General features: G+C 35.3%; 1 protein-coding gene across 22 annotated transcripts in view; it reads left to right on the forward strand.

Annotated features, from left to right (window-relative positions):
• LOC150100409 (coiled-coil domain-containing protein AGAP005037-like) overlaps window positions 1-24,417 on the forward strand; it is a 1,356,304-nt gene that overhangs the window by 118,966 nt on the left and 1,212,921 nt on the right. The gene's annotated exons all lie outside the window — the stretch shown is intronic.

The following is a 24,417-nucleotide window of genomic DNA, read 5'->3' on the forward strand; positions in this document are numbered from 1 at the left end:
ATAAGCTAGCCAATAAGAAATGATATCTTTTACACAAAGAAAATCTAAGAAAGACTTACTTTGCTACAGAAAACCCAATTACTACAATATATATGGTAATCAGCCCTGCACTTTGTCATTAAAATTCAATAAAACGTTTCTGATTCTGAATTTTAACTCCCCCCTTTCCATATTATTGAAAGGGGAGAAGGATATACATTCAGTAGTAAGCGATAGATCATAAACTGTAGTGCCCTCTAGCGACCACTTCGATGGATGTACTGTACGCTTACGGCGCATGCGTGTTCATCCACCGAGGTCTGCAGTGTTTCGTGGAGCGAACAGCTCTGTTCGTTTGCACGTTCTATTCTGCTGGGTTACTGAGGTCTCCATATCCCGCAGAAGGAAGCGAAGAAAGGCAAGTTTTTAGAAGGTGTTGGTGGTTTGTGTTGTGTTTTTTTTTATTTTTTTGCAGCCTCAAGTAGGCTATGATTCGTTGCATCGAGTGATATTGTTGAGTGTACATTTTCCACCTGCTTCTTCCATTTAACCACTCCTAGAATTATCCTTGCCGTGCTTCTTGTGGTAAGTTTACATATCCAACTCTGTTGCGTACATTTTTATCATTTCTTTGGTTACTTTGTGCTTCGTGAACAATGTGCATACATGGAGAAGATGATCCCCATGAGGATTCTAAAAGAACAGAGGTAAAGCATCAAACATTAATGGTTATCTATCAGCCAACCTCCTGAGAGGCATAATTGTTCTGAGCATACTAAACACAGTCGGTTTTTTTGGAGATAAGAATTATTATTCTTTTTTTAGAAAAACAAAAACAATTATTATTTTCTTTTAGAAATTTCCTTTAGAAAAAGTACGTGTCTGATGACAATGATGCCTTTCTCTAGTCGAACACATTGCATAGCTTTAGAGCAGTGTTCGCAGCTTAGAGAATTAATTATATAATATTTATATACATAATAATGTGGTGTGCTTCGATCATATATAACTGAAATTGCATGCTTGAATTGGTCCATCATTGGTTTGTTTGTAACTTCGTTCTGGTTAATTTGATGATTCAAATATTTGTATTATTGACGAATTCATTTTGACACAGTCATAGCAGAGGTGCAATTAGGAGAAGGTTCACATCGAATATTTGCTTCCATGATATATATATATATATATATATATATATATATATATATATATATATATATACTTGTTTACTGATATTATTGTCTGTAAATATATTGTCTATATATATATAGACTTGTTTACAGAACAGTACTTTTAGCCATTCTGATACACCAATAAGTAGAATTATGTGTAATCGATTTACATATATTTATATATAATTTTAAGAGTATGAGATTATTAGTTTAACTGTGCTTACCATTTATGCAACGAACTGACATTGATTTCAATTCTTACAAGCAATTCCATCCCCCCCCATTAAAATTGTTTACTATTGCGCTTTGCATTCTTTTATAAAATGTTTATTTGTTTGCGAATTTTCATTCAGGCCTTTAAAAATTATTGTGCAATTGCATGCTCTTCTAAAATTTCAGAATTTTAGTATAGCCTTTTATATATGCCTTCTTTTCAATCTAAGTTATCGATTAATATATAAATTAATTATGAATAATTAATGTATATTTTCTTTGCATTAATGGTTTTAATATTAATTTATACTTATATTAATAATTTGATTACTAATTTATATTTCTTTATATTAATAATTTTGATTATTAATTTATACTTTATTTATAGTATTCATAAGTACTGTTTATATATCAGTCTGAATACAAAAATACGATGCACAGTAGCATAAAAATATTTAGATATGAAAAAATTAAAATATATTTATATATTTTATATTTTTATATAAATTTTATTTATATAAAATATATAAATTATAATATATATTTTATTTTATGTATTTTTTGTAAAATATATTTATATTTTATATATTTATATAAAATATAATTATGCTGGTGTAATCATAATTAGAATCCAACGCAGTTTATATTCCTGAAGCAATGTATCTTATATAATAGTATGTATGAGAAAACATACATTCCTAAAACTAGTCTTATTTTTTTTAAGGATGGAAAGAATGCTCAAGACATTATGATTTTTTTTAAGTGTAATGAGATGGAGGAGAAGTTTATGTCTGCTGAAATTTTAATGCGTTCTTTTTTTTTCCCCATTTTATTGAAGCAATTAAGTCTAGAGAAAGAGATAGGAATTATAAAGGAAATACGCTTACTACTAGATCAGTTTTAAACGTGTTTTTCTGTTTAAATTACTGGAATGACAGCTCAGAAATGCAGTGCCGAAAAAAAAAAATCGTGCTGTAAAATAGCGGTTTCTTCTAGGTGCATGTTTATATTACGTGAGTGCAGAGATTACAATTCAACAACACTGGCTGTTTAACTGTTATATCTACATATAAATAACCAGAACTTACTTTACCTTGCCGCACAATTTCGACTTTACCAATGTAATATTTTATATACAATTTTCCAATGCAATTTATTTTCTTCTATAAAATTTAGTAGATATCATACTAATGATAAAGAAATAATGTTTTAATAAATATTGAATAATAAAAAATAAATGACATCAATACCAATTCTATAATAAAGAATGGCAAATAAGAACTAACTAAATAAATAATATAAAATAAGTAAATAATAAGAAATAAAAAGTAATTTAATTTACTAATTTGATAAATAAATAAAATTTCATTACAAATTTTTTAGATACCTAGTAATATTTAAAACACACCTTTAAATATTTTATATTATTCTATTTATTAGAAGTAGTAGCTGATGGAAATTGGTTTTGGAGATGCGGTGATTGATTCATTCAATCCAATACCCTTGGAGGGTAATGGATGGTAATGCTGTAGCCAATGAAGTTCTAACTGAGGCTCAGCTATTGCTGTTACTCTCCTGCCATGATTAGAGCTTTAATTGCTCAATAACACCTTATCCCTACACTGTCCTCTACAGATAACGGGGAAGATGAAAAGCATTCTTGCTTCGCCCCTTTAAGCCAGTCCTTATAAGGACTATAAAGGAAATTGGTTTTTCACTTCTTCGTGATCTTGGAGAAAAATTCTTCGTGAAGTCAAGCTCACATTCAAACCCACTAATCGTACAAGCTGTCAATTACAATGAGACTGATTACTACAAACACAAAAGACCGAAGGCTGTTCTTCTCTCAACTGATCATAGCTAACACAACTGCCCTCAGAGGGCGAGCTTAACTGCTCACAAACCTCCCATTCCCAAACAACTCTCATTACAGATAAAGGGGAATATGAAAAGCACTAGTGCTTCACCCATCCTGTCAGAAATGTTAATGGTTAATGGAAATTGATTTCGATGTTGAGAAGTTAATCGACCGTGAGATGCGGTGATTAATACCCTTGGTGGGTAATGGATGGCAATGCTGTAGCCAATGAAGTTCTAACTGAGGCTCGGCTATTGCTGTTACCCTTCTGCCATGATCTGAGCTTTAATTGCTCAATAACACCTTATCCCTACACTGTCCTCTACAGATAACGGGGAAGATGAAAAACATTATTGCTTCGCCCCTTTAAGCCAGTCGTTATAAGGACTAAGGAAATTGGTTTCATATTACCATAAATGATATGATGCTGTTGGTGGCAATACTGTATATTTATTATTTTATTTAAGCCACGAATTTGGTCCATCATACAAACATGTCCCATTGAGAAGTTAATACTGTTTATTATTTCAATTATTCGAATATAAGAATAACATATTTTACTAAAATTTTTGAGTGATATATAGTGATTTTTATATTAGTTTTGAAGGCTTAATAGATCAATTTAATGCATAGCATCCAGAGATTAGGCAGATGAAACTAATCTATGGTTTTAAACTTATATGGCCAAGAAATTTGTAACTCTTTTTCTGTACTCATTTAATTCAGGGTATTTTAGCAGAGTTTGCAGTTGGATCTTGCATATGATGTTCGAAAAATTCATGTCGAGTGACATAAATACAGTAAACCCTCGATTTAACGGACAAAATTTCCGGTCCGTAGTCATATGTGAAACATTGTTTATTTGTTTATTTAAATATAATTAAAGCTTATTTTCGGAAACATGTTTGTTTATTTATTTCGATACAGATCGCAGACTTTTTTTTTTTTTTTGTCTCAAAACCACGGTGAGGTTATAAGCAATAATACATATAGAAAATCTTTCTGTGAAATTAAACTTTTCATAGATACAGTACTTAATTTTAATTACATAAAATTTTCTACATAAGTAAAACATTTAAATTAGGTAATTTGTCAATTTTTTAACATATGTTTTTGGAAAATCTACTTTATTATATAATGGACTTTCGGATTTAACGGACACCCCCTTCGCTCGAATTAGTCCGTTATATCGAGGTTTTACTGCACTAGAAACTAACCATTATTGGATATAAGATTTTTTGAAATTATCTTATGAATCAAACATTCTTTCCTTAGAAATAGATATCATAAAAGAGCGATTCACTACTTTCGTAAAGAAATTTTTAAGTAAAGGTCGCAATTCTTGGAATTTGTGTTTCTAGGATAATTCTGTGACTTTTCCCACTTTCATCATCTTATTCTTGAACGTGTTATACTTTAAATGGACGCTATTTTTTTTTATCTTTCTTTAGGCACCAAATTATTTCTATGATTATATTCCATTATCAGGAATATAAATAATCAGTTATTAATATATGGCTGTTTTTTCCCACTCGTTTTGCTTTTTCGTTTTATTAGGATAATAAAACAAAATCACATATGAGAAACTAGGAATACTGAAATAACAGAATCGACATGCACGATATAACAATAGATCTACGCGCTAGGAATGCTGGGAACTCAACCTTGATTGCTAAACTGTTGCTGCTGTACCTTTGGTGATTGAGACCATCTAATGATTGCATTATTTTAACGAACTTTACCGATACGTATAAATAAAAGAGTATCTTCCATTTGAGGTGTGAACGTTATTTCTCGTTTTTTCGTTATGTGTATTTCTGCCAGTAGCGGGAGGTTTTAGATCGAAGAATTTATGAGGGAAAACAGTGTTATCCATATTCTATGCCAGCGCGTTTTCATCGATTGGTGGCCTGCTTGGAAGCTAACTGCCACTGTGGTCAGTTGCCATTTGAGACTGTCTGCTGCCAAGCATCGAGCAGGCAGTTGTTTATAATTTTGATTACTCTCTGATTACTGCGAGTATTGCTGGAGGGGAAATGATGAGTGAAGGAATCTGAATGCTTTATCGGTGAAGGTATTTCGAAGAAATATTAGTGAAGTTTGTTAAGTAAATGTGGAATTATCTTTAAATGTATCAGGTATATGTGTGGCGAGGCTTAAAAATTTATTTTCAATCTTCGCAAGACGGAAGTGTTAAAAAATGTCAATGAAAAGGCAGCAAACAAAAGGATGGCGTAACAGAAACTGCATAAATATTGGAAGTCTAAATTTAAATATGGGCTGAAAACCATAATTGAAAGAAAGAACTATTACAATATTAACAGGCAAAACTTTATATTCCATTCTTCATGGTACACAAGATTGGGTTGCTTCATATTGTTTTCAATATTGTTTGACATACAACTGCGTTTTGCATATTTATAAAGTTATGCAAGGAACTGTAAAATTTAAAATAATAATTTGATATTGGTGCAAACATACTAGGAGGATGATTATTATTTGGATATCTTTTCCATACATTTTGCCTAACGCTTTCGCACGCTATAAAAAATGAGAAAGCATAGAACGGATGATTTAGAGTATTAAGGCAGCAACAAAAAAGTTTCAGAATAGAGCTTAATCTTCGGGAGCTTTCTGTTATCTCGTTAAATGGATGATTTCCATATGCAATCCTCCACGCCTGGTCGCTCCTTTATTTCTATCGCAGGCTACTGAAATTGTGTAGTTTTTTCGTACTTCTCTTCTGAGAGTGGTTCAAGACATGTTGAAAAGAGTTTACAGATATCCAGGGCAAAAAGTACAATCTTAGTGTCCGAGGTGATCAGTTGATTTCGAGGGTGGCATAACCTAATACGTTGTTCTAGGACAGTCTCCAATTTGGGTCTTGTACAAATAGGCGGAGATTTGAACTCAAGAAATTAGGTTCTTGGCTTCTTTGAACCCAAGAACATAACTTCGCAGGAAACGGGATTTTTTCACTTCCATGCGTAGATTGCCACACAAGCATATGCGTTTTTATATAGTCTTTTCTTATTATCAGTTTCTTAGATATTCGTGATATTGACAATCGCAGCTTTGGAAAAGAGTGATAGCAGTGCAGTCCCGCCTTCCAGTCCTTGTCATTACAGAAGCAAAGCTAACTCGATTCATCTTCTGAATAATGGTATCATTTCTGATGCCGTTGGGACGCAGAAGAGGGTTTAAACGAAGCTGCTTACTTAGCCCCTTATGCACTTGTCCTTGAGCTCTATCTGCAAGAAGTCAACAATTCATTTTCTGTAAGAGGAACATAATGCTCATCCACTACGAAAGAAGTGAAAACAATAAGCATATCATATATAACGCTTATGACATGATAGGCACCTTTAAGGATTATGATTCTATAAACACCTTCAGAATCTGAGAGAAGTAAAGTGGAGTCGGTCGGTCGCCTAACATTCATTTCTAACAAAATATAACTCAGACTATACGGTAATTGGAAGCAGAGAAGCATTCTGTTGGGACTTATCTCTAAAGAAGAACAAGTCTGTTGTATATATAGAATCGTTATTCCTAAAGGTGCTCCACCAAGTCATATGCATAGGCTATTACTCTGCTGGTCGATGGGAGGGGTATTCCTCTCACAGCAAATGAGTTGTTGACTGTTGGAAGGTAGGACTCAAGGACGTCTTCTATCTGAGTAGCGTTGTTTAACTGTGTTATATGTCCCGGTTCGTGAAATGATACTTGTTCAGGAGGCGAGCGAGGTTACCTATGCTACTGTAATGATGGAATAGAGACCCTCATAATCGCAGTTTGCCTGAGGATTTGTAACAAAAAAAAAACAATGTCGTTCACTAAACTCTCAATAGGAACACGTTAAAATCTATTGCACAGCCTGAAATGATGTAGCCTTTTTTACTCTGGATGCCATATTTCATCTCTATCTCAAGTCTGTTGATTACAAAGGTCTTGTAGTCACCGTTGGTCAATGAATGGCCAGCAGTTCTTGACTACAAAGAGATTTCTTTAAGTTTTAGGATTAATACAACATCACAAACTCATTTGGCACATTGCTGGCGGATACGATGAGTGATAAACAATATATGACAAGAGGGGAACGAAATTGGCTCGCGATAGAACTCCATTCCTAAACCGTCTAGCTCAGATAACGTTTTGTAACCGCATTGCTTGTAAGCTGTTGTGATTTCCTCTGTAGTAGATGGTCGATTCAACGTTGCTTGATTGTACACGGAGTGTGTGTGTGGGGGGGGGGGGGGAGTGGACACGTGCAATGGGAAGAATGGAAAGGTTCGAAGAAACATATGCTGTCCCCCTTGATATTTCCAAGGATTTTAATCATGTCTGGCATCGATGCCTGTTAAGCAAACTTTGATTTACCTGCCACTCTCTGTAATTGGGTAGCCAGCGTTTTCTATGCCGTTCACTGTTTGACATGGCTCCCTTTCTTCCAGCATCACCACGAATCCAAAAGTGCCTCAGGACCCTGCCCTATCACCGTTTCACCTCAATCATCACTAATCCTATTCACAGTTTCTTGATGATAGCTCTCTCCATCTTCAACCAGTGCTCTAAATGATGATCTCCATGTCATCCTTCAGTGGGGATAGAATAACCTGATTACCCCAATGGCACCAAAAACGTAGTCTTCCTTTTGCTCTCATAGAAGGAATCTTAGCTTAGAATTGAGGTGAGGACCTTTCCCCACCTTCAGTAATACATAAATCACAAGACAGGATCAGGTGACATTCCTTGGATTGACATTTACTTCCAGCCTCGTCTGGCATAAACATATCACATCAATAGCCTTCCATTGTCTCAAAACAAAAACAAAAAACCCTAGACATGGCAAATCATTATTCTGCTTTCTGTCGGGCCTATAAAAACTAAAACAGCAGCAGCTTCCCAACATTCCTTTTCGGTACAGTTGCAAATGCTGTACCAAATGCGAGAACCATATTCAGCCTTTATAATCGAACAAATTCCTATTTCGTGCTTTTCGCACATTGGTTTGAGATCTCTCATAAATAATCAATGCTTCATAATCAGAGGCTCATTCCAATCTCGTATGCTGATTGCTTTGCTAACAAACACCTTGCATTCCTAATCTGAATCATGAAATACTTTTTTTTTCTCACTTGTAGAACAACACAACAAATATTCTCAAGCAAAACGGTACGTAAAAACTAATGGTAGAGATATTTCATTGGTCGACAAAGGTGTAAATACCAAAGCCTGCTGTTGTACAGTAGGATTTTATTTATTTTTTATTTTTTATTTTTATGACGATCCCATACACGAGAGGTTGGTGTCAACCTATATAAGATAGGACTGAATAGATAGAAGAGAAGTCCATGTTTGATTTGAAGGGCTGTAGATTGCAGTCTTTGGGAAACACATAAAATGAGAGACAGTTCCAGGCAGTAGAAGGAATGAACGAGGAGGAGGAAAGATATGTTTCAAGTTGAACTGCGAAGGAGTGTTGAATTGCTGTTATATGTAGTTCAATGGATTTAACAGAGGGTGAAAGACCTATTGATGAGGAATTATCGATTTGTGGAAGATGCAAGCAGCGGAAACTAAACACGTTTAGTTTTATATTTAGTCGGGTATTTTTGAGGGAGCTTTTAGAACCATTTAATACTGTTCTCACATTTCAACCTAAAATGTGAGAACAGTATTAAATGGTTGGACGGATGATTAAAAGTCACTCGGACGTAAAATATTACGTTTAGGAAAGAAATACTAATTTAATGGATGTCGGAGAGGCAGTAAGAGTGTTTATGCGAGTAGATTATATTCACGTTACAGCAATTCCAAGAAGAGATATCTTGTCTATAGAGTTGGGTGTTTTCAAACGTTAGGCTGTGAAATAACCGTTCTTTTGGTAGGAAATAAAGCAGAATTGTGTTTTTCTAGCGTGTAAATTGACGAGATTATCTGAATCCCATTAAAAATGTTCGGAGATTAATATATATGGGAAGTGGAGATTAATGACGATGAGGAGGCTGTGGGGATTTGTGTGGTGCAGCGTTTAATATGAAAATGAAGAGTATAGTTGTGCTGTAAGCAGAAAAAAATCAGGTATTCGAAGGCGGTTAACTTCCTTATGTCGTTAATATATAGAAGAAAGAGGGTGGATAAGAGAACAGAGTCTTGCGAAAACCTAGCATTAGTTGCATAGTTACAATGTAAGGAACAATCCATTAGCACGCTTAGTATATGTCTTAACTGGTAATTAGTTTACGGAATTAACAACGCAAATGAAGTATATTAATTAAAGGTAACTTTAATGAATCACTTCTATATTTCGGCAACGTCACATTGCCATCTTCAGGAACATAAAGATATGGTATGTGCACTCAGGAACTAACACAAAGCAAATGAGGAAGAAAGCAAGAAACTAATATTGTTCCTAAAGTCCTAATGGTGCCCTCTTGCGGGCTAATTTGGTAGTCTTGGCAGTTGGGCTGAAGTTCTCATAATGAAAGTCTCCCAAATTTGGGGCAGTTTCATGCACCCAAATTTGTTGAGGTTAGGAACGTTTTTTAGAGCTGCTGAAGATTCTTTGAATAATCTTTCGTATTTAAACTTGCTGCGATGAATTATTTTTGTTTTCTTCCAACGAATTTTATGGTGGGTATCTAAGGCATGGTCTGCCAGCCCAGAGCGGCTGTACTGGTGAAACCGGATGTAGTCTTGGTGTTCTGAAATCCTGATATTTGTTGTTCTGCCTGTTTAGCCAAAGTAGGACAATTTGCAGCTGCAAGGGACCTGGTATACACCAGGTAGGTCTAGGGGAAGTGGTTGGTCTTTGGTAGAGCGGATAAGGGATGCCAACTTTTTATATGGTCTGTAACAGGAAGTAAGGTCATATTTTTTGAGGATATTGGTTATTTTCTCAGAGGTGCCCTGGATGTAGGGGATGGTGATAGACTTGGTGTAATCTTTATTGTGGAGGGGGGAGGGGGGTTGTGGTTTGCAGGTTTTAGTATTTTTTGGATTTTTTTGGGATTATAGCCATTGGCTAAGAAAGTGTTGAGGATGTGGTTTAGTTCAATAGTCGGGGCCTTGTCATCTGAGCAGATTAATTTGTCTTGTCAGAAATCTGCAGCTTAGTTGCAAAAATCAGAAGCCAAATGATGGGAGATTACTTAATAGGCCTTTGTGCTAGACCCCGATCAAAAGCGTTGGAAATGTCAGGAGCAAGCACTTGGGAACCACAACACGTTTTCAATGTATTTATCCAGATGTGGGTGATTGACCGTGGCGGAATCTACACTGACAATCGTTTATTAGTCAGGTGCCCTCAAGTTAGCTTAGAAGGTTGAATATTGATTCTTTCTGTTGTTTTAGAGACAGTTGAGGTGAAAGAAGTTGGACGGGAGTTTGATGGGAAATATTTGTCACCCTTCTTAGGAATGGCGTGGACTAATATCCAGGCTGATAGACAACAATGGAATAAGAGAGCATAAAAAGACTACTTAGAACGGGAATCACCTGGATTAGGGAGACGTTTTGTTATCCCATTTGGACAAGATCTGTCGAAAGGTCAAAGGGGGGTATTGAGTGTTGTGTATTTTGACTGGGTGGGAGAGGACATTTGTTAATCAATCGCTCAAGAATTTGAAGAGAAATAGGAAACAAGAGGTTGGCTTTTATGGGTGATGATGCAATAGAACTATCCAAGAGAAATTGGTGGGAACAATGTTGAGTAGAAATTACTGTTGATAGGTTTGGCAATGGACCAGAAGATATGACTACCATTTGGACAGGATGCAAGTTTCCTGCTTTTTTTTTTCCTTTTTTTTTTTTTTTTTCAAAGTCAGTTTTTGGATGTTGGAAGTTTTCTTGCGGCTATTCTGGGCTTTGGTATAAGCAGTAAAGGAAAATGGAGTTTTGGATGAGAGCCAGCTGCGGTATACTCAATCTTTACTAATACAGATTTAGCCCACCTTTTGATAGGCTAAGTCTGCACAAAGAGGGTCAAAAACAGGACAGTCTAAGTACTTTTTGACATGGTGATCTGAGCTAATATATGCACAGATTCACATTGAGATGAGTATTGTTTGACGAAGTTCTGATTAGTTTTCTATCAGAGAACGAAGATGAGGTTTTGCAGACTGGAGATAGAAAAGAACATTGTTGAGGTTCGAAATGAGATTACTTATATTTGTGAAGTGGATTTGGAAGGTTTCGTGAAATTTACCGTTGGTTCTTGAGCACGTTCTCTAATGCAGTTTTGGTTTCCGCTATTGCTATAATTGAACGGTCAATGTTTCACCACCATTTTGATCTTTTATTTGCTGTTGTTGACCAATTGATATATGTTTTGTTTGATAAGCGTATTTTTGTGTGTGTTAGTTGTTTATGTAACATGAAACTACGTACATACATCTTTATATAGTTTATCAAGATGTAAGATAATTTATTCAGTTTTTTTCTCCCACACCCAAGACGAATCATTCTAATATTAAAAATAAGTCATGCAGTATCCTCCATTAATTTTACTTCCATTTCAAAGTTTATTAATCATCGAACAAATATGCGGAATAATCGGTTAGAATACTGTTTACTTAATCACGATTCATACATTTAATCCAGTCGCTATTTAATCACTAAAATTATACTACAAAATGAAAATAATAGTTATGAGAAGATTCTCTTTTTCTTTGTGAAACTATCGCTTCTTTATGGAGAATTTTTGGTGACATTAAAGTTCTATTTTTTTTTTTTGAGATCTTAAATTATCCTAACACTCCTGGTTCTTAATGTACGATATACAACTTTTCATTGGTGAGATTTATGTAAAATATTTTTAACTGACACTCAGAAATAGCATAGAAGTTCAAATTATATTTTTTATTTATATATTCAAGTATTATTAAATAATTGTTATAAAATTTATATGAAAGTATTATAAGAAAACTAAAAATATTTCAAAATGTTTATTCTATGAATATATTTCTTATTATATTTAAGAAACATTCCAACAGTAATTACTTACATGCAATTTCATGCTAGAAAAAAGATTCAAAATGTTATTGCAGCGTCTTAGGAAGGAGGAGATTGAATGGAATCAATCGACCGTGAGATGCCGTGATTGATTTTATATGAGATGCCCATATAGGGTAACGGATGGCAATGCTGAACCAATGAAGTTTAACTGAGGTTCGGCTGTTGCTGTTATCCTGGGTAAATGAGTTCGCTCTCTTAGGTTTTGCCCTAGGGGAGCACTTTGAGTCTCCGGGGAAAGTGTTCTCCGGCACGGCCCGCTGAGGGGTACTTGCCGGTGAATTATATTTTCCTCGGAATATGAGCGGTTCTGCTCGGTACTCGAGTTTCACCGAGTAGAACCAACGCTGAGATTTGGACGGTCTTTCGCCCACGAATGAGTGGCCTAGAGATCGTCCGATATTTTTGAGATATCACCTTTACTTACACATGCGGTGATTGATTCATTCAATCCAATACCCTTGGAGGGTAATGGATGGCAATGCCGTACCCAATGAAGTCCTAACTGAGGCTCGGCTATTGCTGTTACCCTCCTGCCATGATCAGAGCTTTAATAATAGCTCAATAACCTTATCCCTACACTGCCCACTACAGATAACGGGGAATATGAAAAGCATTCTTGCTTCGCCCCTTTAAGCCAGTCCTTATAAGGATTGCAGCGTCTTCGTGAAGTCAAGTTCACATTCAAACCCATTAATCGTACAAGCTATCCATTACAATGAGACTGATTACTACAAACACAAAAGACTGAAGGCTATTCTTCTCTCAACTGATCATAACTAACACAACTGCCCCCAGAGGGCGAGCTTAATTGCTCACAAATCTCCCATTCCCAAACAACTCTCATTACAGATAAAAGGGAATATGAAAAGCACTAGTGCTTCACCCATCTTGTCAGTAATGTTAATGGTTAATGGTTATTGCAGCGTACGACCAATTGTGGCGCAGTATGTTATAACGTTGGATCCCTGACTTTGGCAAGGAAGGTCACTGAAATATAAATATTCTTTTTTGCTTACAATAGAAGCTAAAAGTATATAGTTCAATGGTACTTCCATTTCAAAGACTTCGGCAAGGAAGGTCACTGAAATATAAATAAAATTTTGTTGCTTACAACAAAATTTTAGCTCAAAGTATATATAGTTTAATGGTACTTCCCGCAGTTTTTGTAGTGCAGAAACTTGACTTATCAAACAGAAGGAAGAACAAAGATTGACGAACTTGGAAAACAAGTGTTCGAGAATAATAAATAAAATATCATGAACTGAAATGAAACCCAATCAGGAATTCAGAGAAGAATTACACTAACATATTTCAATAATAACAATAATCAGAAAAAATACCATGCATTCATTCTATAGTGTACTCATTATATTAAAACCATAATTTCAGAGTGCAGAATAAATTGCTTTTCATAAAAACGGTGAATATTAGCCATTATGTCACAGTACAATTAATTGGGAATAATCTTACGAACACGTGCATTTTTCATTTTTTTTATTGTGTATCTCATTCATCTGACTCAGTTTCGTCTATTGAAGTCAGTCCACAATACAGTTCTCCATTGTTGACGAAACAGAATAAAGAATATCTACATAGTTCCTTCTTGGAACAAGTGTTTATTCCTTGTCATGATTGATAACTTGCGTGACCGTAACGCCTCCTTAAAAGCATATGAAATGGATTTTAAATAGAATACCACACACCATAGTCTGAAAGAATACTCTTCCACTGAACGAATAGGTAATAATTTTAAAACCGATCTTTCAGTAAAGCGATTTAATGATTTTTTAAATGTGTTCTATTCGCTTTCAAAGCACATCCTCTTGAATTAGATCCTCCTCCACCCTCATGTCAGAAGAGTGCTTCCTACCCGAGCAAAGGTCAAAGAGAATTTTATATACGGATGGATGTGATTTCAATGTTTGAATGATTCACGTTTGCTCCGAATGCACTAATGAGGCGTCTTGCCGAATAATTTGTTTGTGGTGGATGGAACTATAGGTTCAATATATTCTACCGTTTTATGAGTTTGGGGGTGCCTAAAGACTCAAAATCCCATTCATGGATTGTAAATTTTGTGATTTTTTTTGAATAATCAAATACAGTATTTATTCATTTAGTATCGGAAACCGATACACAGGACAAATTTGTACAATATGTATAAATCAATACTTTACAGGTCATGATAGCATTCCTTACAAGTCATTACACTAATGCTTTTAACAGGAAATAAAATATCTATTTTAAAAATTAATTTGCAAGCTCATTTTTATTTGACACTATCATCAAAAACTATTAGTGAGACCATTATTCCAAATGACTAGTACGTTATTGGTAATAAACATCCTTATAAGGACTGGCTTAAAGGGGCGAAGCAAGAATGCTTTTCATCTTCCCCGTTATCTGTAGACGACTGTAGGGATAAGGTGTTATTGAGCTATTAAAGCTCTGATCATGGCAGGAGAGTAACAGCAATAGCCGAGCCTCAGAACTTCATTCCCATCCATTACCCTCCAAGGATATTAATCACCGCATCTCACGGTGATACTTAAGTAAAGCCAATCTCTAAAAAAATTAAGACGATCTCTAGACCACTCAATAGTGGCCGAAAGACCGTCCATGTCAGCGTTGGCTCCACCATATGATGGCCTTCCACCCACCACCACCACCACCACCGTGTAGAACCGCTCAAATTCCGAAGAAAAGCATTCCCCGACAAAGCCCCTCACCGGGCCGTGCCGGAAAACACCTTCCCCGGAGACTCAAAATGTCCCTAAAGGCAAAAACCTTAAGCGAGCGAACTCAAACTCTCGAATCTCAGCGCCCCAGGGAATAACAGCAATAGCCGAGCCTCAGTTAGAACTTCATTGGCTACAGCATTGCCATCCATTGCCCTCCAGGGGTAATAATTACTGCATCTCACGGTTGATTTTAAATTCCTATGCTCGTTCACGTCTGGTAAAAAACATTCTTAAAAGAACTGGGCGATGGACTGAGTCCTTGACTCTTTATCCCGTCATCTGAATGAAGAAAATCTGTGTGGATGGGGTGTTATCGAGCTAAAAAGCTCTAGTCATGGCTGGGTAACGGCAATAGCCGAGCCTCAGTTAAAACTTCATGGGCTACAGCATTGCCATTTGCTACCCTGGAAGTCCTAAAAAGGACTAAGATCTTCCTTTCGCTGTTTTTCTCCCGGTAAAAAACATGCACAGCACATATTCCTCTTATTAAGAGTTATATTATATTAATTTTGGTATCATGCTAAAATAATCTATTAAAGTGGTTTTAAGAAATAAAGGAATATTAGTAAAAAATTCATTAAAAGTTTTATAGTATATATATATATATATAATGTTTTATAAGATTATAAAATAATATTTTCGTAATTTACAGAAGGGTAGAATCTCTCCATTTAAGATAAGTTTTACTTTCTGTTACATTTTTCACTTGAGTAGTATGGTCTATATGTTGTGAGATTAAATTAGAGATTTTTATTTCAGCATCTGTTAAACCATGTCTTTATAGATTTATCTAACTTGATATATTCATTATAGTTTGTTGAAAACTTATTCTGTAAGTTGGATGTTTTGAGTTCTTCCATCTTTTGTTGCCAGAAGGTTTCTCATATTAGACTGAGCTATCTTCTCTTATAAATACTAGCCCTTCATCGCTCGAGTTTTCCTATCCAGCACGCTATCAAATGCAAAATTAAATCTCGCTTATTAAATTGAACATTTCAGTATCGGAAATAGATTTCAGACTCATTACGAACTTCCTGAAACTAATTACATTGATAGTTTCCTATAATAAAGCTTCCTATAAAAGAAGTTTTATTATAATTACTTCTGGAGCAGACATCCGTTTAACAATGAGGCATTTTATACGAAGTACTATTTCGCTATTCGCGTTTCACAGCCATTGAAATGCAAAATAACTGTACCGACTGATCGACGTCAGTTTGCTTCAATACTTTATATAATTGCTGATTTCTCTACATGAGAAGAATCTCCATAATAGTAGCAAAGGTAATATTTTTGTGAAATGTTTATATTATATTGAGGTATAATTTCCCCAAACTAGTTTATATAATGGAATAATTTTTTGTAAAATAGTTTATTTATATTATTCTAGTATTTAATAATGAAATATTATAATTATTTAATATAGGATGAAAACTGCTATAGAAATACTACATAAACCATATCTTATCACTCTTATATGAACTACTTATATAGAGTCCCAAGGTTTACATTTACAGGTCGAGGATTTTAGGATTGAATCCAATGCCCTTGGAGGGTGATGGAATGCAAAGCTGTAGCCAATGAAGTTCTAACTGAGGCTCGGCTATTGCTGTTACCCTCCTACCATGATCAGAGCTTTAATAGCTCAATAACATCTTATCCCTACACTGTCCTCTACAGATAACGGGGAAGATGAAAAGCATTCTTGCTTCGCCCCTTTAAGCCAGTCCTTATAAGGACTACATGTTTACAAAAGAGAAGAATCAATCGACCGTGAAATGCGGCGATTGATTCATCCCTTGGAGGGTAATGGAATGCAGAGCTATAGCCAATGAATTTCTAACTGAGGCTGGGCTGTTGCTGTTACCCTCCTGCCATGATCAGAGCTTTATATATATATATATAACTCAATAACACCTTGTCCTCTACAGATAACGGGGAGGATGAAAAGCATTATTGCTTCGCCCCTTTAAGCTAGTCCTTATAAGGACTACATGTATATAGGGTAATAGGTGAGAAGAGTTAATCGACCGTGAGATATGGTGATTAATACCCTTGGAGGGTAATGGATGGCAATGCTGTAGCCAATGAAGTTCTAACTGAGGCTTGGGTATTGCTGTTACCCTCCTGTCATGATCAGAGCTTTAATAGAAATGTTGATGATATATTCATTATTTGGAATCACGGGCACACATCTCTCACAGATTTTCTTCATCATCTAAACATCCAACATCCTAATATAAAATTTACTGCTGATCTAGAAAATAATAACTCCTTAGCTTTCCTGGATGTCATGCTTACACGATGCTCTGAAAGATTAAAAATTTCTATGTACAGAAAACCTACTCATACTAATAGATATCTGCATAATCTTTCTCATCATTTTCCACCACAAAAACTTGGAACTATATCTACCTTAGGACACAGAGCACGCTTTCTCTTGACTAAACCAGATAAACTACAAAAAGAAATAAATCACCTCACTCTTATCTTTAAACAAAATGGATACTCTGAAAAAACAATTAAGAAATTTCTTCTGGATCCTCCTAGGCAGTGCACAACAGAAACTATTAATTTTAAAGGTAGCATCTCCATCCCATACATTAGCACAGTCTCTAAAAAATTAGCTAAAGTCCTTAAAAAATATAATATCAGGACGTTCTTCACCACACTTCCTAAAATCCGTTCTCTAATCAGCCATCCAAAACCTACTCATCACAACCTAAAATATCCAGGTGTATATAAATTATGGTGCGATTGCAATATCCCTTATTTTGGACAAACTAACAAATCTATTGAACAACGTATAGAAGAGCATAAGAGAGACATCTCTTACAAAAGATCTCATGCAACTGCATTATCCAGTCATGTTTTTTTTTTCAAATAATCCTAATGATGATCAACAAAGCCACTCCGTTTGCTGGGATAGATCAGAAAATATCTTTCGCTGTGATGATGAGTTTGAGAGGAAAATTGTTGAATCAAGGGAAATCCTGCTGAACCCTGTCCACTTAAACAACAACAATTTTAGTTATAACATCCCAGATAGCCATGCTGCAGTTATTCAATATTGGCGTTCACGTGAGCCTGCACGCACACTTGCAATAAACAATGGCCTGTTGGAACAACTTGAAAAAGTACAACGTTTTTTATGTATCAATTATGTGTGGCAATTTTTACCTGTAATTTTCAGTTTGTTTAGATACTTCAATGGTTATTACTATTCTTTTCCTTTAAGAATACCTGAGGAAGGCTGTTATAAGCCGAAACTAGTCGTATTATTCTTATTAAAATCTTTATAAGTTATCTCGGTTTTTAGTCATTAAATCTATGTTTTAAAAAAAAAAAAAATATATATATATATATATATATATGGGAGGGAGGAAAAGGTAGAATCCACCGTGAGATGCGGTGATTAATACCCTTGGAGGGTAATGGATGGCAATACTGTAGCCAATGAAGTTCTCACTGAGGCTTGGCTATTGCTGTTACCCTCCTGCCATGATCAGAGCTTTAATAGCTCAATAACACCTTATCCCTACACTGTCCTCTACAGATAACGGGGAAGATGAAAAACATTCCTACTTCGCCCCTTTAAGCCAGTCCTTATAAGGACTACATGTATATATCCATACCTCCAAAACAAACATCCTCAAGCCACAAAGACTACAGAACAAGTGCCTGCGAATGATTCTGGACGCCCCGTGGTTCATCAGGAACGCACAGATCTACCGGGACATAAATATCCCCTACATCTCTCCACTACTACGCTCCCTAGCAGAAAAATTCTTTATGAAGACATCTACGCATCCAAACCAACTAATACAGCAATCCGGAAACTGTGACAGTAATGACCACTGGAAACATAAAAGACCGAAAGCCATCCTAACACTCAACGACGTATAACCACTTCTGCCCATTCAGGGCGAGCTAAAATAGCTCACAAATCTCTCTCATCACTGCTCCCGAAACAGACAACAGGGAATATACAAAACATCAAGCTTCACCCTCTGCGCCATATATGTCCTGCGTCCTACATGTATATATGAAACAGGGATGAATCGACCGTGAGATGCGGTGATTAATACCTTTGGAGGGTAATGGATGGCAATGCTGTAGCCAATGAAGTTCTAACTGAGGCTCGGCTATTGCTGTTACCCTTTTGCCATGATCAGAGCTTTAATAGCTCAATAACACCTTATCTCTACACTGTCCTCTACAGATAACGGTGAAGACGAAAACGTCATTCTTGCTTCGCCCCTTTAAGCCAGTCCTTATAAGGACTACATGTATATATAAGAAATATTAAAAAAATACAGCTTGGACCGCTGGAAATGAACTAAAATAGTTTTTTTTAAAATTTTCTTAATTAAATTATATCAAGAATCGTTTATATTCAACACTAAAACGAATTTCAAAGATTGTGCCACTCGTAGCAGCCAATATATGCGAATGGGAGTTACGAAGCCACGTGTTGATGTCGTGAATTCTATTTTATCTATGCTTTTTCTCTGACATTGCATGTACAGGTATGCAAGAGTTGTGTTCGACTCCAGTGCAGTCATATGTGCGCTAAATACAGTTATTAAAAAACAGGAACATGAAATTAGGTACTTCCTTTCACATCTAACAAGATATGGAAAATGCAATCCCGTTTCTCGAATCCCCCCCCCACCCCAGTATGGGGAAAAAAAAGTTAGACACCACAACTACTTTCATCAGAAAACGGTCATTTGACTTTTCACTCTTTAATAGTGAAAAGTCAAATGGCATTTTCTGATGAAAGTAATTCAGCAACTGAAACAGGTCAAACGAGGCTCATTTCTCTCCCATTTTTCTACCTATTCTGCATTCCTTTCCTCTTCTACCTCTCTGCTGAATCTCAGTGCCACTTTTTATACTCTAAAGGCTTCTGTATAATACTCTAAATACGAACTCAGAAAAATATTTATATTTCACCAGTTCATATAATATAATAATGTTATAATAGTTCGAATTTTGAATAGATATATACAGGGTGTCCCAAAATTTACGCAAGAAGTAATTTTGATAGAAAACACAGGTTTTTAATTAAAAATTGTAATTTCTTATTGATTCATAAATATCGGGTTATGCATGGAATAGCATATCGGGTAAATGGCCTCCACGGCTTTGCTGGCACATACGCACTCTTTTGTCGAAATTTTCCATGACCGTTTTCCATAAATGTGGCTGAATTTCGTTGATACAGCGCTCAATTTCCTCCTTCAAGGCGTGGGTGGTCGTGGGCTTGTTAGCATAAACCTTAGACTTCAAAAAACTCCAAAGAAAAAAGTCCAACGGCGTTAAGTCACATGATCTGGGCGGCCAATTCTGATCACCAGAACGGGAAATTACACGACCAGGAAATGACTCATGCAGTAATTGAATTGCTTCTCGGGCTGTATGGCATGTGGCACCGTCTTGTTGAAACTACATGTTGTCCACACCCATTTTGCAATTTAGGCACAAAAAACTGGATTATCATGTCGCGATAGCGAGCACCATTAACTGTTATTGCCTTACCAGCCGCATTTTCGAAGAAGAATGGACTGTTGATGCCACCAGCCCAAAATCCGCACCAAACAGTGACACGTTGTGGATGCATTTGTTTTTCAACAATCACTCGGTGGATTTTCTGAACCCCAAATGCGACAATTCTGTCGATTAACGAAGTCATCAAGATGAAAATGAGCCTCATCGCTGAAGATGATTTTGTTCGAAAAATAAGCATCCACTTGTTGTTGTTCCATAATCCATTCAACGAACTCTCTTCGCTGTGTGTGGTCAGTAGGCTTCAGTTCTTGAGTCAATTGAACTTTGTAAGCATAAAGATGCAAATCTTTCGTGAGAATACGCTGTAGAGAGCTTCTCGAAATGCCCAATTCAAGACCACGGTGCCGAATTGATGTTCCTGGACTCTCAGCAACACTCTCACGAACTGCTTCGATGTTTTCTGTTGAACGACTTGTTGAAGGACGGCCAAAGTGTATAAGATCCCTAATTGATCCAGTTTCCTTGAATTTTTTAATTAATCTTTTCACAGTTGATGAAGTTAAACCACTATTCCGACCATATTTTGTACGAAAATTGCGAACTGTAGCTGCCAAACCTTCATTATTTTTAAAATATTGCTCAACAATGAAAATGCGTTGTTCTTTCGTGTAGCGCTCCATTTTTAATAACCCTGAACTGTCAGCTGTCACGCTGTCTTTTTTTTCTCGTTGGTAACACTTTACCGCACAAATGGCGCTAAATTTAAATGTTGCGTGAATTCTGGGACACCCTATAGATAAAATAAAATATTGCTTTATTTTCGATTTCTTTGATTCTTAATAAATATTTCATAATAGATTGACAAAATATGGTGTGTGAGATACTTATATGAAAATTTTCAATTTTTTCATTAAAATGAGAATTTTATTAGAATTATTATTATTAATCGTATTATATATAATTAATACAGTAGTAGACGAACATTATATTATATCTTTTTTTTTTTTTTTTTTTTGGAGATGGACCGAGTCCTTGACTCTTTATCCCTTCATCTGACTGAAGAAAATGTGTGGATGGGGTGTTATTGAGCTTAAAAGCTCTAGTCATTGCTGGATAACGGCAATATCCGAGCCCCAGTAAAAACTTCATTGACTACAGCATTGCCATCCGTTACCCTGGGTATCTCCATCAATATCAAGTGTATATTATATCTAAGAATAGTTTTAAATAATAATTCCATTTTATTATCAGAAGCGGTGCTTATATGGCCATAGTAAAATACAGTAGTACAATTACATTAATGTATCTCCACTATTTTCATGAACGTTTCAGATATATCTTCTAAAATTTCTGAAGTCATTTTAGTTTTTTCAGAAAACATCGATATTAATTAAAATTATATATTATATATGCTAATGAATAAAGCCATAAATGGTTATATTTAATTTATAACAACGAATCATTTCGCTACAAACTACCACTATTGTGGTGAACTACACCTTTTTATGTATTTATGATCATTTCCATAATTGTTCTTATTGTAGTTTGTGCTGGGATATCAATAATTATAAGGATTAACAATGTAGTTAGTTTTTTATTTTATATTGCTAAGCATATTTTTTATCATGTCTCCATGTAACAATACTGTAGAATACTGCCAAAGGCAGATTCAAATTCTGATTTCTTTCTTTTTACATTTATCTCTTCACCCGCTTCACATACGGACCCTTGATATCGTACTTACCCACCCACATACACACAATTTAATTTTTTAAGTAATTTACATATCATTTTATTTGTACTCTAGGTTTTCCAACATTTCATGAGTGGTACTATCATAAAAAATAAAAATAATATAATCTATGATTATAAAATCTAATTAATAATACATTTTATCCATTTTATGGTTAGTTATATTTAAATTAATGAGAAATATCCCTAATGAGATTTTCTAAAGAACATTTGACTCACTTAATCTTTCAAGTTTTGGGGAAAAAAATGATTAACACAACGTTATTTTATTTATCAATAACAGAGATTGTGCTAACAATGCCAGCTTGATATTGCACTGTTTTAAAATCTGATGATAGAAGAGGAAACGTTTATTTAGTGGCGCTTTCTATGAGCTCACACTGTTTAGAATCTCACTGATCTCTCTCTCTCTGTAGAAAAAATAAAAATAATATTTTACTTTTTTTTCATATTTCATGACAGTAGTTGTGATTCGTGTTGGAGGTTTAATGGAATATTATCAGCACTGAGAAAGGATTAAAACTAATTTTAATGCTTCCAATATTTCGTCTCAGTCAAACACACATCTTCAGGGATTACAAAAAGCGTTTTGTAACAACACACACAAATGCAATACAATGATAAGTAAAACAAGTGAGTGAAACTAAATTCCTAGGTAGTGCGCTATGAGCGTTTGCAGGTAAAGAGGGATCTCTGATAATTAATGTTTCCCGAATTTTGGGAAGTTTTATGCAATTGTTTTTGTTTAAATTAGGTCGATTCATGAGTGCAGATGCAGATTCAAAAAACAGTCTTTCTTTTTTTTTGAATTTTCTATAGTGGAGCATGATTAATTTTTTCCAGGAGATCCTGTAGGTTGTATCCAAAACATGGTCTGCAAGGCCAGATTGACCATAATCGTTATTGCAGATGTATGACTTGTGTTCTTCTAACTGGATGGTTGCTGATCTGCCTGTCATCTGTTCGAAGAAAGCCAGCTTACAGGAACAAGGTGCTCTATATACTCCAGGCACTGAGAGAGAGGAGGGAGCTGATCTTTGGTGGAACGGATAAGGATAGTAAGTTTACGGTGGGCTTAAAAGCGCTGTATCGGGGTTGTACTTTTTTAACAACCTGGCTATTTTTTCTGATGTGCCACGGACATAAGGTGTGGTGATTACAGAATTAAAAAAGTAATCAAGTCCTTCTCCATTCCCCGACCATCTCTTCAGATGCAGCTACTGTAAAGGAAGGTGTTGTGTATTTGTTTGAGTTCGGTGGAAAGGGCGGTTTTACTGGAACAAAGATTGTGGGCTCTATTGGTTAGAGCTTTAATAATGCCATATTGTTGAGCGGGGTGATAGTTGTGATTCTTTGCCCTTTTATTGTTTGTGGAAAAGTAATTAGCAAAATATGCTGGAATGGATTTTTCTTTTAAAAATTTTCAAGAAATATGAACAGTCTTATACGTAGCCTAATACGGATTCATCGTCTCAGGCAATCTTCAATACTGGTAGTAAATGACATCGTTAACAGAAACCTGTTTTTTATTATGGCAAACATTAATTTTATTTCTTTTAAATGGGAATAATGAAGAAAAGTATCAGTAAACATCCCTTTTCAATGATAAACTAAATATGTTCAGTTTGAAATGAATATCTGTTTGAAGAATAGCTCCATGGTACAAATGGAAAATGAGTAGACTGCCATCTTACACTTGCTGAGAAAAGGAATGTAATATAAAGCTCAATTATTCATTGTTCACTAGAATACCGAAGTGACAAGTCAGTTTTCTAAAAATGTTCAAAAGAAATGATACCGCAGTAACCGAAATCTATTCGTATTCGAAGAACAAAGAATATTCGAAGAGGAGACCGCTCACATGAACTATAATCCAAACAAATGTCACAATTGCTGACATTTATTAGACTAAGGTTTTTCCAAAATGTACACAAATTTCAAACATCGTTTCTGATATTTGAACACAAACAATGATTTAATTCAAATAAAGAAAGAACTTAGTGTTAAAACTGCAATGTAGAAACACTACGTGCAATCAGAACGCAAAACGGTACTGTCTATAAGGGTGAAGCATAATGTTTTTAATCCCTGCTATCTCATAGGGTACTGTGTAGGCAAACATTTATGAACTACGTGCTCAGCCCAAGTTGGGCAAATTATAGATCTTGGA

This window comes from Typopeltis vanoorti, chromosome 13 (assembly GCF_054136105.1).
Source record: "Typopeltis vanoorti isolate ZY-2024b chromosome 13, IOZ_Tvanoo_1.0, whole genome shotgun sequence".
In the NCBI taxonomy this organism is placed as follows: Eukaryota; Metazoa; Arthropoda; class Arachnida; order Uropygi; family Thelyphonidae; genus Typopeltis; species Typopeltis vanoorti.